The 15,096-nt window shown below is 47.2% G+C and overlaps 1 protein-coding gene across 1 annotated transcript in view; it reads right to left on the reverse strand.

Moving 5' to 3' along the window:
• The window catches only part of LOC144806496 (uncharacterized), a 145,905-nt gene that overhangs the window by 710 nt on the left and 130,099 nt on the right, over positions 1-15,096 (reverse strand). The gene's annotated exons all lie outside the window — the stretch shown is intronic.

A 15,096-nucleotide genomic window follows, 5' to 3' on the forward strand; every position in this document is an offset into this window, starting at 1 on the left:
CCTTTAATTTATAATATGTGGCAATCATCTGAAATCTAATTGATAATAAATCATGTCGGATTCTAGTTTGTCTATATCCGTGTTTGGAACAAGTTCAAGCACGTAATAGTTCTTCAGATGACCCAAATTACCTGATGGCACTTGAACATATCCTTTAAGAAAGTGCACGCTTTTGTCTTGCTGGATAAACTTGGCGTGTCAGACAATGAAGGTTGATCCTGTAAGTGCCGTTCAGTGCTGCTTACGTCACGTATTGTGACTCGGTAGGGTTCTTATTGCTGATCTTTTGTTCTGTTTAACACCTTAACCTGCCGACCATCCAAATCCCTGTGGGGAACCCCCTTCTGTTTCTCTGCCACTTTTTATCTTGCTACCAATATTTTTTTGCATGCATGATGTCAGTTGCACCACCTGTTACTGTCACCGACTTAGTCGACTAAATCACTCACTTACTTTTACAGTTCTTGGAGGACTCTCTCTGCTGCAGCCCAGTTCTTCCAGGCTGCGCCTGCGGATGTGGGCCCCTCGTCCCGGGCGGCCCCCGGGAGCCACGCTGGCCTGGCTGGCCACCCTGCTGACTGAGCCTGCCAGCTGCCTGCAGTATCTGTTTTGCGCCATGATAATCGCCGGATGATCGCATCGTGTCGGGAGGCTGTGCCATTGAGAGAGAGACTCACTCGAGTCTTGTGCAGCACATAGCCTCAGATTCCCCCGCTGCCTCTTGCCTACTTCCTCTCTCTCCCTCCGGACGTCACGTGACGTCAGACGCACTCTACCCCGGCACTGGAGGCCGCCCGTTGCGGCCGCCTTAATAATTTATGGGACACTGTGTTCCTTCCTTAGTTCCAGTGAATCGTTCCCAAGATTCCCAAAGAAATTTTAAAGGCCACCGCAGCGCAACGGGCCTCCAGTGCCGCGGGACGGCTGCCGCCTCAAAAATTGTGTCGCCTGGGGCGGAGCGCCCCCCTCACCCCCACCCCCTAGCTACGCGAGTGGGAACAGGAGAGCACCATATTTTCAGAGATATGGCTCTCTCCTTTACTTTCCCTTGCGCCGGCACTGATTACAGAGGGCCTGCGCCATGCACACACCTTAGCACCAGAGCACTAGGGTGTGTGTGTCTGTGAGTGCAGCATGGGTTTTGTACAGGAAGGACACCCTTCCTGTACAAATTACTACACGACACGAGGGAAAGCTTTTACCATTTTGTATATGTGTTGCACAGTGCAGCACACATGCAAAGTCAGAAAAGGAAGGAGAAATGAAAGCATTTCTCCTTCCTTGCACCTAGTTTTTGGTTGCACGGGAACGCCCATGCACCAACCTTGGCAGACCCCCATGGCACAAAGTAATGCCAAACAATGCTATGTGCAGTCTTACATTACTTTAACGTTATTTCCAGTGCTAAACAAGTTTAGAGCTGGAAAGTAAATTAGGAAAAAATATTTTGCGCCATTTTGTGCCTCTTTTGTGACGTAAACACAGTGCAAAATCTTAGTAAATCTCCCCCTTCTTCTTTATCACTTTTGAAACTTAGCAAGGAATATTTCATCATACACAGATATTTAAAAGTTCATTTGATCACGTGACATCTTATTAATGTCTGAAAAGGAGGTGATTTACCAATGTTTACAGAGCAACTGAGCAAAGTAAGGGCACTCACGGGGCACCCAAGTGCTTGAGGTATAGCTTAAGATAGACGCATATGGTCAAGATTTCATTTAAACAACAGTAGAGTGTAGAAAAAGAGATGGATCAGGCTGGGCTGTAAAATTTCCAGTAACTCTTTTTACGAAGTATACAACAAAAATAACTCCATTTACACACTTTTTCTCATTCTTTCCGATTTACTTAAGATCATCTCAATACCAACTCCTGTCTTTACCTCGCTGTTCATAAGTCACCTTTGACACTTTCAACAGCTCACTTGGATCAAGCATTTCTGGTTTCTTCTAACCTGGAAGATTGGAACATTATTGTGGGTTGAGGGGGGTTTCCTATCGCCATAACATCTGTCCATGTCCCTGAAACTAGTGCAGCTTACATCACCTGGTTCTGGCCCTGAAAGACAACTTTAAAAAGCAAGTCTTTAGTTCTTCCTAAGGTGGATAAAGTTCTGTAAGATGCAGCTCCTTCCGGGGCTTTTGTGTAAAACAGAGCGAGGGGTTCGCTGTAAGGCCCGTCCTTTACATTATAAGCGCAGATATGGCAAACAAATGTTGATTCATATAATATAATATGCAACAATATCAGTCATTTAGTACTGATAGAGAATCCATCACAACCAATAATTTACCTGACATATCCCCACAGCAGATGTGGGCCTATTACTCTTTTACCCCCTTTTCCAACATTACAAGGCATCTGGCATTACGTTGTCCTTTTGGGGTCCAGGAGGCCATTTTGTGACTGGATGGGCATTTTGAAGAGTGGGAGCAGGTGTTAGTTATCCACAGGTGATGCAGCATTTCTACCTTTCCATATTTCTCATATTCAAGTTCATCTAATTGTATGTCCTTCGGCCCTCCACTGCCCTCTGGCTTTGCACTCACTCTGTGGGTTTCATCAGAAGTCAGATAACTGCCTCATACTCACAAGGCCATGGATCTCACTTCTTCTACAATACTTATTGCAGACATAGGGCCTAGTTAGGAGTTTGTCCAACAGATTATTGCCTCAAAACTAGGGGTGGGTGAAGAATTCCGCTCTGCCGGCCGAGCTCGCAAAGTTTTGCCCACTCCTGGTCCTAAAACCTCCATGTAGAACAGAGTTCTTTTCTCAAGCGGTTCGCCAACGGTAAGGTGGCGAGCGCTTGTGAGAAAATATAGCACGCTAGACCTCCTCCTGGCGAGGTTTCTCATTGCGGGAAGTCCCGGCAGGTCGCGACCACTCGAGTGTTAAAATCTGCCATTCTTGTTGATGAAGCTGCCATTCGATTAGAATATATATTAGAGTGGCAGAAAGCAGCATCGCCCTCTGGCACGACGCGTAGTGCTGTTCGTGCTGATTTTACAGTGCGGGTTAAACTCCTGGCACTAAAAATCAGTGAGCACAGCGCAACTTAACAAACTCTGCCACTAGCAGAAGTCCGCAGAGTGCAACGGAGTTTCCCTAGCACTTTGTGGAATTCAGCGGAGTAAAACTCTGCAAAATACATCAAGGCATTATCAAAACGTGACAGATATCCTGTCTGCCTTATAATTGCCACAGGATGAAATGTATTTTTAACGGGGCGGGCAGGATACAATAACACTGGCCAGGCACTAGGTGAATCTGATGGAAACAATGGAATAACACTGGCTAGGCACTAGGAGAATCTGATGCAAACAATGGAATAACACAGGCCAGGCACAATCAGAATCTGATGCAAACAATGCAATAACACTGGCCAGGCACAAGGAGAATCTGATGCAAACAATGCAATAACACAGGCCAGGCACGAGGAGAATCTGACGGACACAATGCAATAACACAGGCCAGGCACAAGGAGATTCTGACGCAAACAATGCAATAACACAGGCGAGGCACGAGGAGAATCTGACGCAAACAATGAAATAACACAGGCCAGGCACGAGGAGAATCTGATGCAAACAATGCAATCACACAGGCCAGGCACGAGGAGAATCTGATGCAAACAATGCAATCACACAGTCCAGGCACATGGAAAATCCGATGTAAACAATGCAATAATACAGGTCAGGCACAAGGAAAATCTGATGTAAACAATGCAATAACACATTGTGACGGACACAATGCCATAACACAGCCCAGGCACAAGGAAAATCTGACGGACACAATGCAATAACACAGGCCAGGCACGAGGAGAATCTGACGGACACAATGCAATCAGGAGAATCTGATGCAAACAATGCACCTCCACTGCACCCCCGGCCCAGGACAGGCCTCAACTCCTCTGCACCCCCTGAACAGGTCTCACCTCCTCAGCACAGTACAGGCCTCACCTCTTCTGCACCCCCTGGACAGGTGTCAGGGTGCAGGAAAAAGGAATCAAAGCTCTTCTTTGACTCGCAGTATCTGCCTTTGAACCGGCATTGCAAAGATCACCCGCTCGCAAAAAGGTCGCGGGTGATTATAGCGCCGAACTGGGCATTTTCCCCTGTACTACCAACAGGGAGGACCGCGGTGGAAATTGACGGTCTAGTCCTGAGTTCCTGGACACAGGTGTTAGGTGTAGACCAGCTGTGAAGTGCGCCAGTTGATATAAGAACCAAAGCACTTCACCAACGAATTTTCAGAGATTAGTCACGTTCTTTTTTTAGTCTAGTTAGATAGAAATAGTGCAATTTTGTGCCAGGCTTAGGCGCAGGTTAGAGCTCTTCGGTGCGTCGGTTAGTTAGTTTGGTAATTTAGAACTAGAGAGAAATACCAATTTAAAGTAAATAAGAAAACAGAAATATAAAGAGAAGAATTAATACTTACCCATTGAATACTTCAGTTCGTGCTTTCTTCGTTGCTTGGTTGATGGCGGAGGCTCCAGAAGGTTTCTAAGGGAGAAGAAAGAAGAATTCAGAAGATAAGAAAGTAAGGCAGAGAGTGAATGAACGAATGAGTGAAAAAGAATAAATTAACTCACAGAGTTAAAGGGTGCTAAAATGTTGTTTACAATGCAAGTTACCAAAGAATAAAATACTTATATTGAAGAATAGATGAGGAGCAAAAGCCATAGGCACTCTGGGTAAGGAAATAGAGAGAGAGAGAGAGTAAGAAAGTGGAGAAGGAATTGAAGGACATCAGTAATGGTGTGCTTTTCTGTTACATCGATTTCCACTCATGCTTGCAGAGAGAGAGGGAGTAAGAAAGGCATAAAACAGAGTACAGCAGAAAGGAAGAAGTAAATTTGAAGAGCAGGAAGGTCAGGCAGTCTCTTCTCTGTCCCATTCCCCTTTCCCCCAGGTGGGTTCGCAAGGCCACTAGTTAACTCTTCAGTTGGTGGCTGGGCTGTGGGAAAACCAGTGGTGGAATTTGGAAAATCTCATTGTTCTGCTCCTTGGACTGTCGGCACTGTGAGTAACCACGACCCTTGACAGAGTGAAGAGCCCACGTCAATACTCACCCGAGCAGAATGGCTAAAGGGTTCAATTTAAAAAATGTAGGAAATATTCTTAGGGAGATTCAACAAGAGTTGATTGGAGTCAGGGGGAAAAATAAGGTAATCAAATTTGAAATGAAGGCCCAAATTTTCTTAACTCAGTGCTCATTGTACTTTGTGTGTCGGCCCACTGTCTTCCAGATGCACAATATCGTATAGCTTTCATTTTGTCGTATCTTGATTGTCGGAAGGAGGCACAGGCTACGAATAATGAATTACTGGAGTTGAGGCAAAGGAATCGAGAGCTTGTCACTTACCTGGCCCAATTTAACAAACTTGTTGTAGAAACTGAATGGTCGAAGGCCAAAAGGGCAGCCTTGTTCTATCGGTGTTTGAAAGATGACTTAAAGGATGCTTTGTCACAGATCCCAAATCGCCCTACAGACGTTTCAGCTGCGATTGATCTCGTTTTAGAGATAGACTATCGACAAAAGGAAAGAAGGGGTTAAAGACGGCGCGAATTTCGGCCCAGTGCACCACGCTTTGACAGGGTCAGAGCAGAGGTTGTCAAATCTGGTGATAAAGAACATGGAGTCGAACCTATGCAAATTGGAACTATTAGAGGCCCCCTTTCCAAAGAAGAGAAAGAAAAGCGTAGACAGAATAATCTATGGCTTTATTGTGGTATCAGTGGACATTTTGTAAAAAAGGAATGTCCCAAGAAGCCAAAAACCTTCAAGAAGGAAAACTCTCTGCACCACCAGTAGAAGGAGATGGGCTGGTGGTTGCTAACAAGGATACAACTCCAATTTCTCATCAAGTGGCCAATACTCTACAATCTTCCGCTCCACACCTCATTCTGACGATGACCTTAAAATTTCGAGACAGAGTTCTTCCAGGAGTAGCTGTGATGCTGGACTCCGGTGCTACGGGGAACTTTTGTCACCTTAAATAGGCCTCGAAAATTGGTCTGAGGCCTAAAAAGAGAAGTGAAGCAGTCAGGGCTGTTGAGGGTACAAATGTATCTTCCGGCCCAATAACCAGTCAGAGGCAAGTTGTGGAACTTGTCTCTGTCGAAGGTCAAAAGGAAGAGATTCAATTTAATTTGATCGATGCTCCGCAGTTAGGAATAATCCTGGGTTTCCCTTGCTTAACTGAACACAACCCAACAATTAACTGGAGTGATCGAACTGTGAAGTTTAACTCAAGTTATTGTTTAGAGAATTGCTTCGGAGAAAAGGAAAAAGAGCAATATGGAAATTCAGCAGCTTTATTATGCGAGCAAAAGATGATGGTGTGTGAGGTAAACTGTGAGTCTTCCGGTAGAATATCAAGAGTTTGCTGAAGTTTTCAGTGAATTGGAATCAAAGAAGTTGTCCTCACATCGGTTGTATGACTGCAAAATTCGATTTGGAACCTGGATCTAACCTTCTTTGTAGCCAAATGTATGCGCTTACTGAAGCTGAAAACCGGCATCTTAAAGATTACATTCTGAAATACTTAGAAAACGGGTTCATACGACCATCACAGTCCCCCGTTTCTTCACCGTTATTTTTCGTTCCGAAACGTGACGGAGATCTGAAAATGTGTATATATTATTGTGCCTTGAACTAGATTACAATAAAGAATCGTTATCCTCTTCCCCTGATTTCAGTTCTTCTAGATCAACTAAAAGATGCCAAAATCTGAAGTTAGATTTACAGGGTTGTGTGCCATTTAATTTGAATGAGAAGTGGAGACGAATGGAAAACAGCTTTCAGAACAAAGTATGGATTATATGAGTACCAAGTGATGCCCCACAGTTTGAGCAACGCTCCTGCAGCGTTCCAGTACTTCATTAATGATGTTCTGAAGGAGTTCATTGATCAATGCGCGATTGTTTACATCAAAAACATTTTGATTTATTCCTCATCAGAAGATCAGCAACAGGTCAAAAGAGTTTTACATTGCCTGAAGGAAAGCGAGCTTTACGTGAAACTTGAAAATTGTGCTTTTGGAGTGAAACCTGTGTATTTCTTGGGATTTGTAATTGGTCCAGAAGGTCTTACCATGGATGCTAAAAAGAATGAGTGGTTCTTAAATGGGCCTACTCCAACCTCTGTGAATGAAATACAGAGCTTCATCGGGTTTGCAAATTTCTATCGCAGATTCTTCGAGAATTTTCGCTGAAGGTACCTCCAATTACTAAATTGCTACAGAAAGGAGTACCCTTTTAATGGTCTGCCGAGGCAGAAGATGCTTTCCAGTAATTAAAGAAGAGTTTTTCCGCTGCGCCAATTCTGCTGCTTGTGGATCCTACACAACCGTTTTATCTGGAGACTGATGCTTCTGAACAGGCCATCGGAGGGGTACTTTCACAGAGACACTAAGAGACTGAACAGTTGCATCCGGTGGCATATTACTCTAGAAAATTGCAACTGATACTATTTCAGAAAAAGAACTACTCGCTTTCAAAGATGCCTTCCAAGAATGGCGATATTACCTTCTCAGAGCAAAACATGTGGTGACGGTATTCATCGATCACCGGATTCTTCAGTTTCTGAAGTCTGCCAGAACGCCCACAGCATGCCAACTTAGGGGGTCCCTGTATTTCTCCGATTATGACTTTGTAATAATTATCGGCCGGGCAGAAATAACGGAAAGGTAGATGCCTTGTCTCGCATTGACACGGATGGAAGAAAGAGTCCCATTAGAGATTGTTGGACTTAGCCCTTTTTGCAGGGTCATCCCTGAACTTTTTACCTTCCTCCTGTATTTTGTCTGACCTATTTTTATTGGTTTAATGACTCTGTGCACTTTACCACTGCTGATCAGTGCTAAAGTGCACATGCTCTTCATATTATGAATTAATGCATTAATCAGTGGTTCCATGTCTGGCTATTTGGTTTACTTATCAGACCCTAGTCTAGTGCACTAAGTATGCCAGGGCTTGTAAATCCAAATGCTGCTGGTGGGCTCGCAGCACTGGTTGTGCCACCCACAGAAGCAGCCTTGTAAAATGTGTCTACGGTCTGCCATTGCAGAGCCTGTGTGCAGTCTGGTACTGTCATGCTGACTGGGCCAGTGCACCCACTTGCCAGTCCCTAAACCTTCCCTTTTCTTCAGATCAGACACCCCTATGGTAGGCAGGGTGCATTGTCCGACACTATTTAACATTTATGTGTCGGACCTTGCCAACGTCATCAGGGCACACGGGATGAGCCTCACTTCATATGCTGATGACACTCAATTGGTCCTTGCCATCAAAAATGACGGGCTTCAGAAAGCTAACATGTTCAATCAAGGCATGTCGGCTATCGGAAATTGGATGTCACACAATTGTCTGAAGCTAAACTCCGACAAATCGGAGGTTGTAATTTTTGGCAATCTCTCTCCGGAGTGGTCCCCCCTTTCGTGGCCGTCATCCATGGGCCAGCCCCCAGTCCCGGTTGACAAAGTGAGGAACCTGGGAGTCATGTTCGACAACCGTCTGAACTTCCTTCCACATGCCAACCAGATATCCTCTTCAGCCTTTCATAAACTTAGGCTCATCAAAAAAATTCTGCCCTTTTTACCTGAAAACATGGCGAAAACGCTGGTAAGCTCCCTGGTGCTCTCCACCCTAGACTATTGTAATGCTTTGTTTCTAGGGGCCCAGGAGAGAGTGCTAACAAAAATGCAGTCTATACAGAACGCGGCCGCCAGGCTCCTAGGGCGAATCCCCAAATTCCATCCGGTCTCACCCACCATGAAACAACTCCATTGGCTTCCGGTGAGGAAGAGGATTAAGGTTAAACCTTGTGCCTGGTATACAAGGCTTTACACAACGCTGCCCCAGCATTCTTCACCCAGAACCTTACTCCCTACTGTCCATCTAGAGCACTGCGCTCTTCCAGCTCCCTGGACCTGGTGATCCCCCGAACTAAATCTGTCAACTGGGGTGACAGAAGATTCCTTGTGGCTGCTCCAAAACTTTGGAACACACTGCCTCATTCGATCAAGACCAACACGTCCCTCTGGTCTTTCCGAAAAAACCTCAAAACCTGGCTTTTTAATCAATGATCTGCCAGTCCCCTTGTTGGCCAAACATTGCAGTTACTTAGCGCCGAGATGCCCATGGGCCTTCATTTCGCGCTTTACAAATGTTTAAAATAATAATAATAATTGTAAGTATAAGGTAGGGCAAGCCCTGATGTGTGTGGCATGTCCTAATAGTGAATTACAGCCATTTTCGTTTTTCACTATTGCAAGGCTCCCTGTTCTCCATAGGCCAGAATGGGCTGTTAGAATTGTTACATTTTATAATCCTAACAGACTCAGAGAACATGGTAGAAAATCGAGTTCAGTAATAGTATGCCTGAACTCAGAATAATAAAATACATCTTTTAGTGAAGCTGGTTTTAATATTCTGTGTTTGCAAATACCACTTTTAAAAAGTAGGTATTTGCTTGCCTAACCTTTCAAGCCTGCCTCTGCTAGTTTGTGTATTCCTTTGTCTGGTTTTGTGAGTGACAGGGCTGGGGGATTCCAAGAGACAGGATGAGTCACCCAGTGGTGAATAGAGAGATCTGCATCTAGATGGGAGGGAGGATTTGCACCTGAAATCTTAATAGGGCTGTGCCTGCCTTCCACAATGCTTGCTCTACCTCTCGGGGAGAGGCTGATGTCTCTGCCCTGCACACTGAAAGAAGAGAAGGAGTCCTGTAAACAAAGTGCTCCAGGACTGTACTTGCCTTCCACAATGCTGGCTCCCCCTCCTGTGGGGTCTCTGATGTTTCTGCCCTGCACTGTGAAAGGAAAGGAGAAGTCTGGTAAACAGAGTGCTTCAGAACTGGTTTGGACTGGGCAAAGGCCTCTCTCCTCTCAGAGATCAATGGATTTTGGGGTATAAATATTGGGACCCTGATCCCATGAAATTAGATCACCTGGACTACAAGAAGAAACCTTTACTGAGGAGAGAAACCTGAAGAAACTGAGGAGAGACTATTCTCAAGCTGAAGTGCTGCTTGAGGGATTGGCCTGCAGTGGTTGCCTTACTGCCAAAGGAAGGAGAATGGACCTTTGTGTACTTTGCTTTCAACTTGTGAAGAATCTCAAAGGGCTTGGAAAAGAGCTTGCCTCCTGCTGAAGTCTCAGGGACAACAGTCTTCAACCCCCAGCTCCCCAGAGTTTTTGTGGAAGTGCCTGCTGCTGTTTTGGGCATTCTGAGGAACTGCGTGTCACAAGGAGCTGGAAGCGCGACTCAACGAGAAGAAGCGTGTCGCCGTCGCTGTGCCTGCCATCGCAACTCCGAAGGAGGGTGTCGCCGCTGGATCTGTCACACTGCACCGCTTCAGGAGAGGAATCTCACAACGAGGTCGGAGTGTGTTGCCGCCGCTGTGCCTGCCATCGCAACTCCGAAGGAACTGTCGCATTGCACCGCATCGACAAAGAGCACCTCGCACCCCACGAGAAGCGCGCCGCCGTCGGAGCTGCTGCCGTCGCATCTTGGATGTCGCTACTGTAGTTGTCGCATCGTTTGGAAGCTCCACGCATCGTGGGAGAAGAGCATCGCCGCTGGAGCTGCTGCCGTCGCATGTTGGATGTCGCCGCTGTAGTCCACGCATCAAACCGAAAACTTCTTGCATCCCTGAGAAGCGTGCCGCATCTGGAAGATCTTCACGTCTTTATTTCTTTGCACCTGAACTTTGCCACATTTCCCATCACTGCGACATTGCTTGTCGTGGAAGCGCAACGCATTCCTAAGGTACATTGCCGCAGAGTGTCGCATCTAAGAACTGAACTGAACTAAGCTTAAATCTACCATCTTAAAGTAATCATAGTGTGTATTTTTGTTGTTTATGGTCTTGTGGTAACTCTATATAAAGTCTACTTATTTTTATATAAAACCTGTGTGGTGTCCATTTGTAGTGTTGTCACTGAGTTACTGTTGGACTTGGCCCTTTTGGCAGGTTCACCCCGAAACTTTTTGCTATTGCCTAGCCTGTTTCTGTAACCTGGTGTTGGTGATTTTAGGCCTCTGCGCACTTTTTCACTGTGGTCCAGTGTAAAGTGCGTGCACTCTCTGTGTATGTGTGGTGAGCAGCCTGCACTCCCCTAGGAATGCATGGGGAATATGTGTGACCATGGTAGTTCCTGATGTGTGGGGAGTGCAGGGTCGAGTTTGGTATGTGTGAACTCGTGTGATTAAATGCTGCATGATGATGTGCGTGGATTTATTGTGTCTAGTGTGCAAGTGCCACTTTTAGAAGTTGGCATGTCTGTGCAGTGAATGTGAATTGACTGTCTGGCTTGTGATTGGCTGGAGCTGGCTGGTGTCCCTGGCTACAGGAGTCAGGATGGGTCTGCCCCGGTGGTGAATGGAGAGATCTGCATGTTGATGGGAGGGAGGAGTGTACCTGGGACCTGAATAGGGCTGGGCCTTCCCTCCACAATGCTGGCTCCGCCCCCTGTGATACGGCTGATGTCCCTAGCCTGTCCTCTGAATAGGGAGAGGGGATGAGCCAAACAAAGTGCTACATGGCTGTGCTTTCCTGTCACAATGCTGGCTCCACCTCCTGTGGAGTGTCTGACGTCTCTGCCCTGCACCTGTGTCACAAAGGGATTAGGTGTATAAAAGAGGGGCTGTGACCCCATGATTTGGTTATTGTTTCCGGACTTGAAATTTCCAGGGGCGTGCTGCTGCTGGGGCCCAGGGGAAGCCTTGCCTCCCTGGGCCCTGCCCAGCCCCTGGATTGCTGGAGGACTTCTTTCTGGACACCCTCCTGCCCTCTTCACCTAGGAGGACTTTGTTGCTGGGACCCTCCTTGTTGTGTGGCTCATTTCCTGGGGCCCTTGGTGATTACTGGGCCCCCAGCGCCTTGTGGGTGCTTTATCATGGTTGCTTGGCAGATCGCTGTCGTTTTCCCACGGGCGGAAGCGCTCCTGCCCTTTTGCCGGCAGCGCAGGTGCCACCCCGCTTATTTTAATGCCCCAGAGTGCGCAGGCACCCACCCTGCATCTTCGTTTTCTTGTGGAAATTATTAAGCATGCCACCCCTTTTTATATGCGGCTTAACGGGTGCCCACCCTATTTCTACCTTAATTTTGTACTTCGAGGGTGCCTACCCCTTGTTATCCCCTAAAAAGTGCTGCCGCCACAGCTGCGGCATAGCAGGAAGTCAGGCAGTCGATGCCTGGAGCAGGGCGGGACGTCTGCTGGAAGACAGGAAGTCCCCGCCGCCCGAGATCTACCCGGAGCCTCGCCGGCTCCATTTAGAAGTGAAGTGAGGAGGTGGCAGCGGCCGCCATAGGCAGCGGGGGGCTCCCGAGAGGAACAGTGAAGCCCCGCACCACAAGCGAAGTATGGCCGCCGCTCCAGGGAGCGAGCAGAGCCCGCCCGAAGTCCTGTCTGAGGTTCGGTGAGTGAGGCAGTCTTGATTGATGTCAGAAGCCCCCGTGGGGGCAGGGGGGCAAAAGGTGCTCGCTGCACCAATCGTGGTGCCGTGCAGGCACAGCGCTGGGTCCCTCCTTTTTTTCGAGCAGCCTCAGCCTGATAGTGGGGCTGCTCCAACGATGGGATAATTTGATTCAAAAGCCCCCAGTGCCTGACTGAGGCACCACGGCCAGGGTGCATTTAGGGAGGCCCGGATGGCAGTGGGCCGCCCCAACGTTATTCCTAGAGCCAGAGGGCTCCCCCGTTGGGGGCAGAGTGCTCCAATGCACACAGTTGTTTCAGAGCCAGGGGGCTCCAACGCGGTGCACTGTTTCTTGCAGAGCCTAGAAGGCTCCAAAAGTGCGCAATATGTATTTCTAGAGCCTGAGGGCTCCAGCAGTTGGCACAGTTTTGCTCCTAAGGGCCAGTGAGAGCCCCCTGGCGCAGTTTGCTTCCCAGCTGCCCAGTAAGTAGTGGGCAGCTGCAACGTTTAGGTTTTTCTTTCTAGGGACATGTCTTTGGACTCAGGTGTGCGTCGCACTCCTTCGCCCCTACCTTGGCCCTCCACAGCTGCGCAGCACTTAGAGCCAGCGGCAGCGTTTAGGGCCTGTTCTTGTCCTCAGCTGCCCAGCAAGTAGTGGGCAGCTGCCACGTTTACGTTTTGGCGCAGTGGCGCAACCGGGACCTTGATGTGAATTATGTGCTAATGCTTTGGGTTTTACGAAATGTACTGTGTGTAGTATGTTTTGCGCACCCTGTGTTGGAAGCCTCTAGATATGATTTATGCATAGGAGGTTGTTTTACCTGTTTAGGTATGTTAGGGAGATTGTACTTCCCTGTGTGATTTACGCCCCTAGTGTAAGGTTTTACTTAGGTGGTGAGGGTCTAATGTAGTTTGACTGGTGGGAAACTGTGTATGATGGATTTCATGGCACAGACTTTTGCAAGTGCAGTGATTATCAGTGTTTACTGACTGTACGTTCTATGACCTATTTTTACTTGTAGGTTTTAGTTCACCTTTACCAAGTTCACTTTGTGATGATCCTGACAGTGGTCCATGTGGCCCTGTCAGGGGTACATAATCCCTTGTAAATATTGCCCGTGTCAGCTGGCACAATGTACATCCTGTGATTACTATTCTGATGTGTTTTGACAATTCAAAAGGCTATTTTTGATATAACCTTGTGTGGAGTTCCTTTTGTGGGGGGCCTGGGATGTTGTTGCTTGTGGGTGCGTGCACAAATGCTTTACACATTGCCTCCGGGATAAGCCTGACTGCTCGTGGCAAGCTACCAAGGGGGTGAGCAGGGGTTATCTTTGGCGTGTAACTCCCTTGCCCTGACTAGAGTGGTGGTTTCTGCCTGGCTTTGGCGCAAGCCTCAGCCAACCAGAAATCTCATTTCTAACAGTTACTGTATGTGGTCACAGCTGCTTAACTTACAACGCCTCTGAAATAAGCCTTGACTGCTCGTGCCAAGCTACCTAGAGGGTGAGCAGGGGGTATTTTAGGAGTGTAATCCCCCTATCCTGATTAGAGGAGAGGGTCCCTGCTTGTCACAAGTGCCTACCTGTGCCAACCAGAGACCCCCAAATCTATCAGAGATCAAAAGATAATTCCTGAAACTAAGATTGTTGGAGCCACTAGTGAGAAAACTCTCGTAGACAAGGTGAATGAAGCCTTAACTTCTGAAGAAATGCGGACCTGGGCAGAGAAGGAGTCAACTTGAGAAATTGTCGATAGATTACTGTTTCATTCCAAGACCTTGTACTTACCAATCAAAGAACTTCAACAACAAGCATTGATCGACTGTCATGACAGTCCATTGGCTTGTCACCCTGGAATCCATCAAACGGAGGAGTTGTTAAGGAGTCAGTTTTAGTGGCCAGGGTTGTCCAAAGATGTTCGAGTTCATGCGGAAGGCTGTGAGATTTGTGCAATGGGAAAGACAGATAATGTTATGTTATGTTATGTTATTTAATTTTTATATAGCGCACGGATGCCGCAGCAAAGTGGCGTCCCGGCGCTTTGGAGAGTAATAACACAACACGACAGAAGGAAAGGTGAGAAAAACAGTGAAAAAGAAATGGGTCTAGATTGTGGCAAAAAGGAAGGTTTTAAGTGCCTTCCTGAACGGAAACAACTCAGGAATGGAGCGCAATGAGGCAGGCAGAGAGTTCCAGAGGGATGCTGCCATCACTGAAAAGGAGCGACCGCCCATCCTAGCTTTTTTAAAACGCGGCACCATAGCCAAATTAGCACCGGCAGAGCGAAGAGCTCTGGCAGGGACATAGTGCTGGATCATATGTGCAAGAATAGGAGGGGAGGCTGCTTTGAGAATTTTAAAAGACAAGCACAAGGCTTTAAATTTGATTCTCTGCCCCACTGGCAGCCAGTGGAGGTCCTGAATGGTCCGACGAGCCGAGACAAACCTAGGAAGTCCAACAAGCATCCTGGCCGCCGCATTCTGAACCCTCTGAAGGCGAGATAGCTCAGCTTGGTTTAAACCCAAAAACAAGGAGCTAGCATAGTCCAATCTGGTAAGAACCAGGGCTTGAACAATGATCTGTCTGGTCTCCGCATCGAAGAACTTAAAGATCGGTCGTAAGCATTGCAGAGTACCAAAACAAGTGCCAGCCACGCGTTTAGTATGGGA

Source organism: Lissotriton helveticus, assembly GCF_964261635.1.
Source record: "Lissotriton helveticus chromosome 1_1 unlocalized genomic scaffold, aLisHel1.1 SUPER_1_unloc_8, whole genome shotgun sequence".
Lineage (NCBI taxonomy): Eukaryota > Metazoa > Chordata > Amphibia > Caudata > Salamandridae > Lissotriton > Lissotriton helveticus.